This window comes from Narcine bancroftii, chromosome 5, assembly GCF_036971445.1.
Source record: "Narcine bancroftii isolate sNarBan1 chromosome 5, sNarBan1.hap1, whole genome shotgun sequence".
Taxonomy (NCBI): domain Eukaryota; kingdom Metazoa; phylum Chordata; class Chondrichthyes; order Torpediniformes; family Narcinidae; genus Narcine; species Narcine bancroftii.
In genome coordinates this window covers 15,571,893-15,586,336 of record NC_091473.1, presented here as the reverse complement: position 1 = coordinate 15,586,336, position 14,444 = coordinate 15,571,893, and the positions used below count along the sequence as shown (strand labels likewise).

General features: G+C 42.0%; 2 protein-coding genes across 3 annotated transcripts in view; one reads left to right on the top strand and one right to left on the bottom strand.

Moving 5' to 3' along the window:
• The window catches only part of LOC138763162 (aminoacylase-1-like), a 65,047-nt gene extending 62,885 nt beyond the window's left edge, over positions 1 to 2,162 (bottom strand). The window contains exon 1 of the mRNA XM_069936883.1: positions 1,967 to 2,162. The gene's annotated coding sequence lies outside the window, so the exon portion shown is untranslated. The remainder of the gene's footprint in view (positions 1 to 1,966) is intronic.
• An 86-nt stretch (positions 2,163 to 2,248) lies between these two features.
• Positions 2,249 to 14,444, top strand: part of ip6k1 (inositol hexakisphosphate kinase 1) — an 89,557-nt gene continuing 77,361 nt past the window's right edge. For both annotated transcript variants that reach the window (XM_069936880.1, XM_069936878.1), the window contains exon 1: positions 2,249 to 2,500. The gene's annotated coding sequence lies outside the window, so the exon portion shown is untranslated. The remainder of the gene's footprint in view (positions 2,501 to 14,444) is intronic.

The window sequence follows — 14,444 nt, the reverse complement described above, 5'->3', positions numbered from 1 at the left end:
TGTTGCACGGTTGGGTCGCCCGGTTTGGCATTCCGAATCACCTTACCAGCGATCGTAGTGCCCAGTTCACCTCTGCACTCTGGGCACAGTTCGCCAACAGGTTGGGGATCGAGCTACGCTGCATCACGGCCTATCACCTGCAGGCCAATGGGCTGGTCGAGCGTCTGCACCGCCACCTTAAGTCGGCACTTATGGCCTGCCTCACCGGACCCAACTGGGTGGACGAACTACCTTGGATGCTCCTGGGCATCTGCTCCAAACCCAAGGAGGATCTGCAGGCATCATCAGCTGAGCTGGTCTACGGCGCACCACTGGCACTTTCTGGTAAGTTCATCAATGCGCCTCACCACCCCCAGCGATCGCCGCATGAGCTGCTTCCCCACCTCAGGGCCCACTTGAACTCCTTCGTACCCCCAGACACGGCACACCTCACGCCCCCAGGAAGCTGCTTTCCGCAGAGTACGTTTTTATTCGGCAGCGTCCACCTGTGGCACCTCTGCAGAGACCTTACAAGGGGCCGTACAAGGTTGTCCAGCGCTCAGGGTCTACATTCACACTGGACATCAGCGGCAGGCAGGAACTGTTTACTGTGGATAGGCTGAAGCCAGCACACCTCGACCCCACCGAACCAGTGATGTGGCCCAGCCCAAGAAGCGAGGCCACCCAGCTAAAAAGGACATTGGCGCTGGTTCTGACGGGGGGAGGGGGGGTGGCTGTGTGGCGGCACACCACTAGGCAGGCGAACTGGCCCCGCTTGTAATCCACGCGGCGGGGCAGCCGGCCAAAATGGTGCCGTCGGGGATTTTCCCTTCTTCTCAGCACAGGGCTCAGAAGCCCGCGCTGGGGGAAACACGTGATGACTGGGTGACATCAGCGCCCCCCAGTGCGGTTCTCAGCCAGGTCCGGGCTTGGAGTAAAGTCCAGCCCAGCAGCCTGCAATAAATCAGTTCTGCTCACTGAGCTCAACCCGTCTGGTTGTGTGTTCTTTCAGTAGCAATGTAGCTGCTGCTACATACCCATTTTTTCTCCCTTCTGTACGTATTTACTTGTATACAATAGATTCATGATGTAATCATCATTTATTATGTATGTTTATATGTTAAACTCAATAAAAATATTTTAAAAAGTGTCATAATAATTAGGGTCCAGTATTGTAAGAGCCAAAAGTGTGCTGTTTGTGGTTGATGGTTCAGCTACGGGTGTTGGCGGATTTCTAGGGTACAGAGGCTCTGCGCCTTCTGTTGCTCTGATGTGCATGTGCTATTCATGGCGAATGGTTGGCGCACGTGTGTGGGTTTGCAGGGGTTGGATTTTAGTTAGCCCATGTTGATTGGTATGTCGGGATAGACAGTGGGTGAACAAGGTGAACAAGGACATTACCATATAGGATAGACATTACCATGGACATTACCATATTAGCATGAACGTTACTGAGTTATGAGGCTTTTTATGTTCATTAATAAACAGTTTAAAAACGTATCTGGACTTCACTATGAATTTTTTCTTGCGTGTCACAGTTAAGAGCCTACTTAGCCGCCGAGGGATAGTTGTTGCTACACTCCTGTAAATTCCCTTGTTTAATACTGCATTCTTCTTCAACTCTCATATACTTCAATCATGAAATAAATCTTAAATCAAGTACAACAGCAACCTCTCAGTAGCCAACCATTTCAATTCTGAGTCACACTCCCAGACTCACATTTCTGTCCCTGGCCTTGTGTACTCTTCCACCCTGGCCACCTGCAGATTGGAGGAACACCACCTTATTTTCCACCTGGGCACTCTCCAGCCAGATGGCATGAACATTGACTTCTCTGCTTTGTGCTAAACTTATTCGCCTTTTCTTTCCCATCTTTCTAGTTCTCCCCTCCCTTACCCACCCAGCCCTCGTTGCTGCTGCCCCCTCCCTCCTTTCTCCATCCTGCCTTTGCCCCCCACCCCCGCAAACCCCTCCTCTCCTCCCTACCTTTTTGTTTGGGTGCCTGCCGGCCTTCTCTCATAGGTTTGACCTGCTGAGCTTCTCCAACAGTTTGCTTTTTACATCTCCTCCATGAACTTGCTTACGATTCTCTGTTCTGTCTCTACTGAGAGGAACAATAACGATGGTGTGGAAACAGGAGGGGGGAAAATTCAGTGAAAGAAGATTCAACAAGAAAAAATATCCATGCATCACAACATTGGTGACATCTGATGACACCCCTCATTCATCGTGGGCTGGAATGAATTGGGCCACTGGCGTGGGCGGGGCCAACATAGCCTAGGGGCTATGAATATGCATACTTCTTGATCGGCGGCTGCCACTCAGCGGCCGCCGAGCCTTCATATTGATGAGACGTGATGGCGTAATCGGAAGCGTGTGCATGTTAATGAACGCGATGAGGTGGCTGCGCTCGCCATCTTGTTTGTTTGTGTCCAGGTGGTTGTGAGCGAGTCGCTCGTTGCTCCGTCGCCGAGTGAGTGAGTGAGCGAGTGAAGGAGGGAGAGTGGCCCCTTCGATAGGGTAAGTGCCTCAGGTCAGACTGAAAACTGGCGCGTCAATGCCGGAGAAGTCAGGAGTGAGGGCAGAACGAGCAAGCGGCGCGTCCTGTGTGGGAGGCCCAGGCCGGTTAGGATCGCCCCGACGTATGGGAAGGGGGTCCCGGTCTGGGACAAGGGTAAAGGGAGGGTCATCGCCACCCCGGCCGCCCCCTTCTCTTGTGGTTGGTTTTTGCTCCGCTCGCATCCCCTTCCCTCCGCTCGCATCCCCCCCCCCCCCACCCTGGCCTGCCCCCCCCCCCCCTTCCCTGGTTCTGATGAAATGCATCCCAGGATACAGAAAGAAATAGTGGAAGATATAGTAGATGTGGTTGTGGTAAAATTTCTCTAAACTTTGAGCATGAATTAGCAGATTGAGAGAGAGAGCAGATGTCATGTCACTTTATTTTTAAAAAGTGAACAAATGGCAGATAACTGCAGGCCTTTTAACCTGATGTCGGTGGTGAGGAAAGTTCTTGAAGATATCATTAAGGAAGCAATAGTGAGACACATCAGGATAGAAATTGTTTCATCAGGCAGATGAAACATGAATTCAGGAAAGGGAAGCCATTTTTGACAGACTTACTGGAATTGAGGCTTAAACTAATGCAGTGAATGAAAGAAACAGGTAAATGGTGTATACTTGGATTTTTGGAAGGTGTTTGATAGGGGGCAGCATAAAAGATTTATCTAGACCAGGTTGCATTGAGTTGATTGGTTAAATGACAAGACAGCAAGTTGGACAAAATGGTAAGTTTCTCTGGTTGGCAGTGGTGAGCAGAGTACCATAGTGGTTGGTGCTAGGCCTGTTCTATTCATGATATGCATGAATGATTTGGAAGAGGCTGAGGACTGAGGTGTAGCTATTTTTGCTGATGATGCTAAATTGAGTGGAAAAGCTAGTTATGCAGAGGATGATGAGAGTGGTAACTGAGGTCCTCCACCGGAAGGAAAAACAGATGAGATTATTTAAAATGCTGAAAAATTGTAAGATAATGTTGCATAGAGGGACTTAGGAGTGCTGAAGTGAAACATGAAAATCTGCAGACACTGGTTAAAGTAAAAACACCGTGCTGGAGAAACTCAGCTGGTGAAAGTGTCCTTTATGAGCAAAGATAAAAATGCATAACTGACATTTTGGACTGAAGCCCTTCATCAAGGAATGGAAAAATGCTGGTAGATGTCCAAATAAAAGGTATTATATTTTTTAAGACAGCATGGTCGCAAAGGCAGGAGAAGGAAGGAAGGGCACAGCAACAAGCAAGGGGAGGAGGGATGGTGAGGTGAATAGAGGGGGAAGGGGTGGAGAGCTGAGGGAAAGAATATGGAGCAGGAGATAATAGGTGGAGGAGGGAGGGTACAGCAGCAAGCGAGGGTAGGAGGAATGGCTAGGTGAGTAGAGAGGGCATGCTTGTGCCTGAATCACAAGGTTGGTTTGCAGGTGGAACATGTATTCAGGTCAAATGGAATGTTGGCCTTCATTACTAGAGGGATTGAATTTAAGAGCAAGGAGGATCTGTTGCAATTGTGCAGGACACTCATGAGGCCATGGTGTACAGTGTGCAGCTCTGGTCTTCTTGTCTGAGAAAAATGTATATTGGTGTTCGTGGCAGTGCAGTGGAGGTTCACCAAATTGATTCTGAAAGTGAGACGCTAAGCCTGTCAGGAGAAATTGAGTCACTTGGAAGTGGGCTTTGGAATGGGAGAGTATCTTATGGAAATGCACACCATTGAGAAGGGATAGATAAGATGGAGGCAGGAAAATAGTTTTCACTTGGTGTTGGAATATAGCCTCAAAATGGCCTCGATACAGGGGAGTAGATTTAGGGTGGAGATTTCCTAGAGAGGAGAGAATCTGGAATTCTCTGCCTAAGAAAGCAATAGAGGCAGCCTCATTATATTTTTTTAAGACAGCATGGTTGGCGTAGCGGTTAGCGCAATGGCTTTACAATGCCAGCATTTGGGACCAGGGTTCAAATCCTGTGCTGTCTGTAAGTTTGTATGTTCTCCCCATGTCTGGGTTTTCCCCGGGGGCTTGGTTTCCTCCCACTGTTCGAAACGTACTGGGGATGTAGGTTAATTGGGTGGCATGGACTCATGGACCAAAATGGCCTATTACAGTGCTGTATTTTTTTTTTTTAAATATAATTTTTTTTTGGCATAGTAAGGGTATTGATTGTTTTGGGGAAAAGTCAAGTAAGTGGAGCTGAGTTCATGGCCAGATCAGCCTTGATATTGTTAAATGGTGGAGCAGGCTTGACAGGGCAGATGGCCTACTCTTGTTCCTCTGTTTTTATGTTTTCTCTTTATCCATTTTATTTGATACATTTTAATAAATTAGTGAAAACAAAAAGGCTTCAATTCCCTACTCCTTAATAAACTTGTCCCAGACTTCGACCTCAGCACTCCCTTACAACTGGATCCCTGACTTCCTAACAGACCACAATTAGTGAAGATGGGGAGTACACCTTGATTGCATTCAACACCCACACCATGTGCACTCAGCCTTCCACAATACTCCCTTTACACCATTGCTGCAGGCAAATACCATTCCAGCACTACAGAAATAGGCTAGATATCAAATAATGATGAGATGGATGTCTAAATGTCAGCAAGGCAAAGAAGCTGCTTGTAGGTGTTGATAGAACACACTTTCTACATCCATACTGTTGAAGTAGAGCTGGTAGATAGTTTCAGGTTCTCAGGAGTAAACATTGCCAGTGACCTCTCTTGGACTAGTCACGTCAAACCGGTCAAGAAAGCACAGCACTGCCTCTAATCCTTTAAAAGGCAAAGGAAGTTTTGCATGTCCCTCAAGAAATTAGACAGGTGCACTATTGAGGGCATTCTGGCTGTATGCATCACCACGTAACATGGGAGTTGCTCCAACCAAAATTGGAAGAAGCTATAAGGTGGTAAATGCAGCTCAACATCACATCAAACCTCCATCTGCACTTCCAACTGCCTCAAAGGCAGCCAACCTACTTGAGGATCCATCAAACCATGGGCTTACCTCTCCTCTCCACTCCTGATGGGGGAAAGGTCCAAGAGCAGGACATTGCACACCATTAGGTTAAAATTAGTAAAACTCTTGAACTTCACAATAGTGATCTTGTGTTGCTCTTGCTAGGCACTGTTTGTCCCTTTCTCTGGATCACTACACACTAAATGCATTTGCTCTCCTCCTTTGTATGCATATTAGAGTTCACTTGTTTGATTGCTCGGAAATCTTCACACTCTACCAGGTAAAATGTGATGTGAACTTAGAAGTTGGAAAATGCAGGCATTAAAATGGGCAGCTGGAGTTTAATCTAGACATTTGTGAGGAAGTATTCAGTAAATGGCAAGATCCTTTGGAGCATTGAGGTACAGAGGGACCTGGGGATTCCCTGAAATTGCATAACAAGAGAGCAAGATGGTTTTAAAAAATAATTTGCAGCATTCGTGCCTTCATGTGTAGGCACAATGAGTATAAAAGTCACAAATCACACTGCAGCTGTATAAACCTTTGATAAGGAGGCATTTGCACAAATATGTGCAGTTGTAGTTGCTTCACATGGGAAGGTGGAAGCTTTGGTGAGGGTGCAGAAGTGGTTCACCAGGATGTTGTTTTGATTGCAGCATCTCTGCAATAAGAAGTTGGACCCACTTGGATTGTATTCTCTGGCTCAAGAAGACTGAGGGGAGATTTAATAAAATTCCGAGAGACGTAAATAGGCTAGGGAGTCAGTATTTTTCTGAGTGGAATTGTCAAATAGTAGAGGGCTTCAAGAAATGTAGTATTGACAGATGATCCTTGGAGATAATTGGACAGTCCAGCACCAACACTGGTTCAAATCTGGTGCTGTCTCTTTTCTTTGGCTTGGCTTCGCGGACGAAGATTTATGGAGGGGTATGTCCACGTCTGCTGCAGGCTCGTTGGTGACTGACAAGTTCGATGCGGGACAGGCAGACACGGTTGCAGCGGTTGCAGGGAAAAATTGGTTGGGGTTGGGTGTTGGGTTTTTCCTCCTTTGTCTTTTGTCAGTGAGGTGGGCTCTGCAGTCTTCTTCAAAGGAGGTTGCTGCCCGCCGAACTGTGAGGTGTCAAGATGCACGGTTTGAGGCGATATCAGCCCACTGGCGGTGGTCAATGTGGCAGGCACCAAGAGATTTCTTTAAGCAGACCTTGTACCTCTTTGTTGCACCTCTGTCTCGGTGGCCAGTGGAGAGCTCGCCATAGAACATGATCTTGGGAAGGTGATGGTCCTCCATTCTGGAGACGTGACCCACCCAGCGCAGTTGGGTCTTCAGCAGCATGGATTCGATGCTTGCGGACTCTGCCAGCTCGAGTACTTTGATGTTGGTGATGAAGTCATTTCAATGATTGTAGAGGATGGAGCGGAGACAGCACTGATGGAAGCGTTCTAGGAGCCGTAGGTGATGCCGGTAGAGGACCCATGATTCAGAGCCGAACAGTAGCGTGGGTATGACAATGGCTCTGTACATGCTGATCTTTGTGTGTTTCTTCAGGTGGTTGTTTTTCCAGACTCTTTTGTGTAGTCTTGCAAAGGCGCTATTTGCCTTGGCGAGTCTGTTGTCTATCTCTTTGTCGATCCTTGCATCAGATGAAATGGTGCAGCCGAGGTAGGTAAACTGGTTGACCGTTTTGAGTTCAATGTGCCCGATGGAGATGTGGGGGGGCTGGTGGTCATGGCGGGGAGCTGGCTGATGGAGGACCTCAGTTTTCTTCAGGCTGACTTCCAGGCCAAACATTTTGGCAGTTTCCGCAAAACAGGACGTCATGCGCTGGAGAGCTGGCTCTGAATGGGCAACTAAAGCGGCATCGTCTGCAAAGAGTAGTTCACGGACAAGTTGCTCTTGTGTCTTGGTGTGAGCTTGCAGGCGCCTCAGATTGAAGAGACTGCCATCCATGCGGTACCGGATGTAAACACCGTCTTCTTGTTGAGGTCTTTATTGGCTGTAAGGAGTTTGGATCTTCTCCCTGTGTCTGTGTGAGTTTCCTCCCAACTTTCAAAACGCATTCGGGTGTTGTAGGTTAATTGAGGCATTTGGGTGGCACAGGCTCATGGGCCATAAGGGACTGTTACTGTGCTGTATGTCTACATTTGGAAGTTAATAATATAGGGCTCAGGGCAGTTGAAGTTGAAATGAGTAGTCTGTGTCTGGATACAGGACTAAAGGTGCCTAATTACACTGCTAAAATGTATAACTTTTAATTGAAGTTAACGGGATGAAAAACAAAGAATTTTGGTGTATATGTACATTGAACATGTGTATCCGACAATAAACTTGATTTGAGCATACCTTGAAGCTGAAGCCATGCATTACAGGGTTCTAAAAGATGGTGGCAAGATAGTGGTACAGCAATTAAACTGCTGCTCCATAGCTCAAGGCCAAATTCAATCCTGAGCTAGGGTGCTGTGATTACAAAGTTTTCATTTTCATCAACATATGAGTTTCCACTGGGTGCTTTGGTTTCCTCCCAACGGCATGTGGCCATGTTATCAAACTACAGAAAATTACTAGTTAGTGTATGTTAATGGAAAAATGAATCAGAGTAATTGATGGGAACACATGAAAGAATAATTTGCAGGGGTACATGTAAAAAGCTAGAGACTGAGATTAATGAGATTGTACCACAGGAGCTGCCATTGACCCAAAGGGCAGATGAACCGCCATCTATGGGGTTGATTCTTCAAAATTCTTTGTTTTCTGCAGCAGTGCAAGTAAATTGGAAGTTAAGGAAATGCTATACCATTATTTAAGCAAAGGAGGAGCCATGCAACAATTGACTTGACTTGGTAGTCAGCAGAGCACTGAGCCATCATTAATGAACAAAAAAATCATAATATGTGGAGTTGTTTGCCATATTTGATAGTTTTAAAGGTGTAATTGGCAGGCTACATACATCATGGGATTGTGGATAACAGCATTGTCAGAGGTTTGGTTCAAGGGCAGAAAATAAGAATAAACATTCAGGGTTGTACAAGTATCAAGGTTTTGGCTTCTCAGTGCCCTCCATAATGTTTGGGACAAAGACACTTTTTTCCTTTATTTGCCCCTGTGCTCCTCAGTTTTAAATTGAAATAAAACAATTTTTGTGATTAAAGTGCACATTCCAGATTTTATTCGAGTTTATTTGTATACATTTTGTTTTGACCATGTAGAAATTGCAGCACTTTTTGGACCATTTCAAGATACCATAATGTTTGGGACATTTGGCATCACAAGTGTTTTGCTTCATTGGTGCAGATATAAGAGAGCTAGACTTCTAAGCTTTTGAACACCTTTGGAGTCTGTAGGTGCCATTTATCAGCGTTAGAACCTGTTATGCCAGTGAAAGTCAAAGAAGCCATTATGAGGCTGAAAAACAAGAATAAAACAGTAAGAGATAATGCCCAAACTCTAGGGTTACCAAAATCAATTGTTTGAACCATTAAGAAGAAAAAGTGTACTGGTGAGCTCAGTTATTGCAAAGGGATTGGTAGACCAAGGAAAATCTCCACTGCTGATGACAGAAGAATTCTCATCAAAATGAATAAAATCTCCAAGCACCTGTCTGACAGATCAGAAACACTCTTCAAGGGGAAGGTGTGGATGTGTCAATAGCCCCTTTACCTTGGCAAAACGCTAAATTTACAGGTGAATAAACTGTTTAGAAAAACACACTAGACCAAGGAAAAATGGTTCTATGCTCCCTTTCACAATGCCTACCTGGAATGCAGAGTAAAGCAGCGCCTATCCACCAGCAGTGTTGTCCTGAGTGACACCGAGCAATGGCGGACCTGCCCTCCCAGAATTCTGTGACAGAGAAACTCCTCCATGAGCGCCCTCACAGCCCTTTTATTATCCCAGGCACACTAAAAGAGGGGGGCTTTAAAGGAATTTAAAAAAATTTAAAGTATCTGTCTCCCTCTCCACCTTTTCTCTCCCAACCCTCTCATTCATGGACACATCTTTACTTGATTGTTGTATGTACCCAACTGTTGTGTGTGCATATACTTCATCCCCACTGTGACTTTCCCATGTTTGCTATAAATTGTGTGCATTTTATTGCTGCTACCACTTTCCCACAGTCCTTTATAAATTGTGCCTGTATGTTTTATTAAATTGTGTGCGTATTTTCCCATGCTCTTATTCATGTGTATTATTCCTGCTACGATTTTCTGATATTGGAGTAGGTTTATGTAGTTGCACAACAGCATGTTGCACAACAACATGGGCTGAAGGGCTTATACTGTTTTAATTAAGCATGAATAATTTTGTTTAAATACAAGATCATAATACATTGATCAGGATTGTGAATATAGTAAATTGAATACAAAATTTGTACCTTTTTTAATCAATGTTGTATATTTGGAAGAATATCTTTTTGTTTCCTTCACATTCCTACATGCATGCACTAATTGGATCCTGCATACTAGGTGTCCCATTCACAGTGGGTGATCTAGTATACTAATTCAAAACAGAATGACAATGATACACTCCTCCTAGGTGATTCATCCCCGGGGTGATTACTGAGTTAAAGTGCCAGTGTGAAAGGGGCTACTGTCCACAGAGGCTACACTGCAAGATGGATGCCACTAGTTAGCCACAGAAACTGGATGACCAGATTACAGTTTCAGGAAATATTTAAAAGAGCCTGCAGAATTTTGGAAAAAATGGTCTTGTGGACAGATGAGTCCAAGTTTAACCTATTTCAGAGTGATGGCAATATCCAAAGCATACCACCTCATCCATGAAACATGGTGGAGGAAGTATTATGGCCTTGGCATTTGTGCTGCCACAGGTACTGATGCACTTATCTTCATTGACAATGCAAAATTGTCAATGGCAGTAGCAAAATTAATTCTGAGGTGTATGAAAACATCTGCTCAAGTTCAAGCAAAAGCCTCCAAACTCATTGGACAGCACTTCATCCTACAATGTTCCCAAACATACTGCTAAAGTAACAAAGGAGTTTTTCAAAGCTAAAAACTGGAAAATTCTTAAGTCCAACTCAGACACCTGAACAAAATCCAATTAAGCTTGCCTTCCATATGCAAGCCCCCAAAACAAGCAGGAACTTCAGTTGCGGCCTGGCACAGCATCACAAGAGAAAATGCTCAGCACCTGGTGATGTCTATGAATCACAGACTTCAAGCAGTCATTGCATGCAAGAGATATGCAACAAAGAACGAAACATGACTACTTTAATATACCTTTAATTGCTATGTCCCAAATATTATGGTGCCCTGAAATGTGGGGACTATGTATAAAAAGTGCTGTAATTTCTACATGGTCAAATAACCTTGAATAAAATCTGGAATGTGCACTTTAATCACATGTGAATTGTGAGTTTTTAAAAATATTTTAATCATTATACAATAAAATGTTTAAGTTGAAGAAGTTTTCAGTCATTACATAATGGTTATAACCCCTTCCCTTCCTCTCCCAACCCCTCACCTCCTCCCCCTCTTAAAGAATAAAATATATAATATAAAGAAGTAGTGTCGTTTCCTGGAATACCTGGAGTATCATTTCTTCCCCCCCACCCCCCCACGAAATGCATATTTCATATGATAATTTTCATTTTAAGGAAGAAGGTTAACACAGGTCTTAAGAGGCTGGAAGAACATTTCTACATATTTATTCTTAAAATTTGTGTATACAGGCTCCAAATTCACAAAAATGTAGGATATTTATTTCTTAAATTATGTAATTTTCTCTAAAGGGATACAGCTTTGAATTTCTGCATTCCATCTTCCCATATCTAAATGAGTCTGATTTCCAAGTCACTGCAATATATTTCATTGCTATTGCCAATGCTATTTTAACAAATTTCATTAGATATATTGACAATTTTAATTTGGGTCTTGTTCCTTCTATATTTCTCAGTAGAAATTAATCTAGGTTTAATGGAAATACTATAGCTGTAACTTGTTCTAAGTTTCATAGATCCACCCAAAAAGGGTGAATTGTTTGATGAGAAATTTAAAATGCAGAGTACTGGGACAAATAAAGGAAAAATAACTTTTTGTCCCAAAAATTATGGAGAGCACTGTACTTGGGTGAAAAGTTTTGTGTAGACAAGTTTGCAGTTGAGACAGAGTTCGATTGTAAAGTAAGTTGCAGAGGACATGGGCTTTAAAAGTATTTGTAGCCTGGTTCACCCAGTTGACCAAGAAAATATTGTTCCTTTTCTTAAGCAGAATGGAAAGCAGTGCTACATATGCAGAGTTGTCTTCTTGTATTGGTTCACAAGGTGCAGAAAGTAAACCTGCAAGTTGAGCAAGGGAACAAGAAGTTAGTTTTTTTATGCAAGGATTTTTTTATGTAAAAGTAAAGAAATTTTGGTAAGTTTGTATGGGGTCTTGATTTTGGGAACTGAGTAGTTTTGGTCTGAATAAAATGATTTCGAGTCAGTACAACAGATTCATGAGATTGGTTTATGAGATGAGGGGCTTTGCAATTCAAATTGTCTCATTTTGAAGGAGGCGATGGCATTAAGATGCACAAAGTTCTGAAGAGGAATTGACAGATAAGATGCCTTGAATTTGGTTGGGGATAAGACACTGGCTATCTTGGAACAAGATGAGAAATTTCTTTGTAGAAATATTTGAAATTTTCTAACTCAAACAGCTGTGAATGCTTCACTGCGTAGATTTAATTGAGATTTTTAAACAAACGCTCATTTCCTATCTTCCTCAATCCATAGTTTTCTGGTTTACCATATTGAGCTATATTACCTGCTGCATTCAATTTCTAAAGCTAAAGGGCAGATGGATCAACAGTCAAAGTTAATAATAGTTTGATAAATGTTATATAAACTAAAGTGAAGTCCCAGCACATTGAATCTTCACTCAATTGCAGAATGTCATGAAAATCAAGCATCCTGAATTCAACAATATAAATCTGCACATATACTGGTAGAAGCGAGAAACTGTATTAAGTGGGGGAGGGGGGGGAGAAGAGAGAGAGAGAGAGAGAGAGAGAGAGAGAGAGAGAGACAATGTTCATGCCATTAGACTTGAGGCTTTCCAGGATGAATAAGATGTGATGTTCCTCAAATTTTCATTTCGGCCTCACCCTGGCGATGGATAAGCCCAAGGACAGATGTGTCATGTAAGAATGGTAAAGGGAGTTAATTGCAGGTTGTACGCTGAACCCAAAGTTTGGATTAAGTGAAACATTAAAATCTGCAGATGCAGCAATTGAAGTAAATACACATTGCTCGTGAAACTCAGCAGGTCAAACTGCACTTTAAGTAGCAAAGATGAAGATGGATAACCAGCATTTCTTTCTTTTTAATTATTTTTATTGAGTTTTATCATGAAGCAAATACATTAAGTCCATATAAATTAAATATATTATACATTTAGATTGATATATTGTATAGAAATAATAACATTTGAACTAGTATTCCAATCCATACATAAATCCATACATATATTGAGTAGCACAAGAAGAAAAATAAAACATTTTTTTAAAAAAAGAGTTGGTTCTGATAATCTGACCCCAAGCACCAACCAAGGTTGAAATTAGTATTCTAAGCAGATTTGAAATCGAGCAACACCCTCCAGAGGACCGACCAAACACGCCAATTTACTGCATTCCTGCACCTTGATCATTCCAATTGTGAAAGTAAGCCATAAATTGACCCCATCTTATCAAAAGAGATCTTAATCTTCTTGACATTGTTTTTTTTCCAACCTTAGAAAGAACATGATATCTAGTAGCCATTTCCATTTCAGCAATATTCCTCTTCTAGCCAGTAATGTATATAATGCTAAAACCTGTCTTTGGTTAGATGTTAAATTTATGTTTGCATCGCTAGAGAAACCAAACATTGCAACTACGGACATGGTTCTAGATTGATTCCAAAGATGACAAAAGGTTCTGAAAACATCAGTCCAATATTCTAACAAACTGGGACAAAACCAAAACACATGTATCAAAGAGACTTCAAAACTTTTACATTTGTCACATATTGAGTTGATATCTGGATAAATTCGAGCAAACTTAATTTTAGAATATGCTCGACTTTATATTGCACCACTTTTAATTGATTCAAGCTCTGCCTAGCGCACAGAAATGAATCATGGATAATAGCCAAAATAGAAATCCAATCTTCTTCTGACAGAGATGTGTGAAGATCATTCTCCCATTCTCCCATCCTGATTAAAGAGACTGCTTTTAGATTCAATATAATAGAATATAAAGTGAATATTATACCTTTATGTATAAATTGTAATTCAAAAAGTTCATCTACGAAATTCTGATCCAGAAGTTGTGGAAATATTGAAAGTTTAGAACAAATAAAATGTCTAATTTGATTGTGCCTAAGAAAGAAAGTGTCTATTAAATTTTTTCATCAGTTATTGTTTTTTTAAACTTTATTTATTCATTCAAAATACAGATAATAAGTAACATGTATAAGAATAAACTAAACATGAATGATATATTTTATATATATATTAAAAAAAAGAAACCCCCCCCTTAGCCAACTCTCCTAAGGAGAGCCATAGAGAGAGAAAAAAAAGAAAAATTAACCATACATATTAAGATCTAATCAATGTAAATCAAAATGTAAATATTCTGAATACAACAACCACTTATTAATAAAGAAACTAGTTATCACGCGAAACATATGTGTGATTTTTTTCCATTATTAAACAATATTTCATCTCATTATGCCATCTATTAATATCAATCATATTCGTATCTTTCCACGTACTAGCAATACATTTTTTCGCTGCAGATAATGCTAAATATACAAAAGCAAGTTGGAATTTATCTAATCTCAGACCTTTCAGAGGTTGCAAACTACCCAATAAAAATACTGTCGTATCTAAAGGTATTTTAATCTTATACAGGTATTCCAGAAACAATTGTACTTTCTTCCAAAAAGATTGCAAATAGCATGAAAAAAAGTTCCAACAGCGTTAC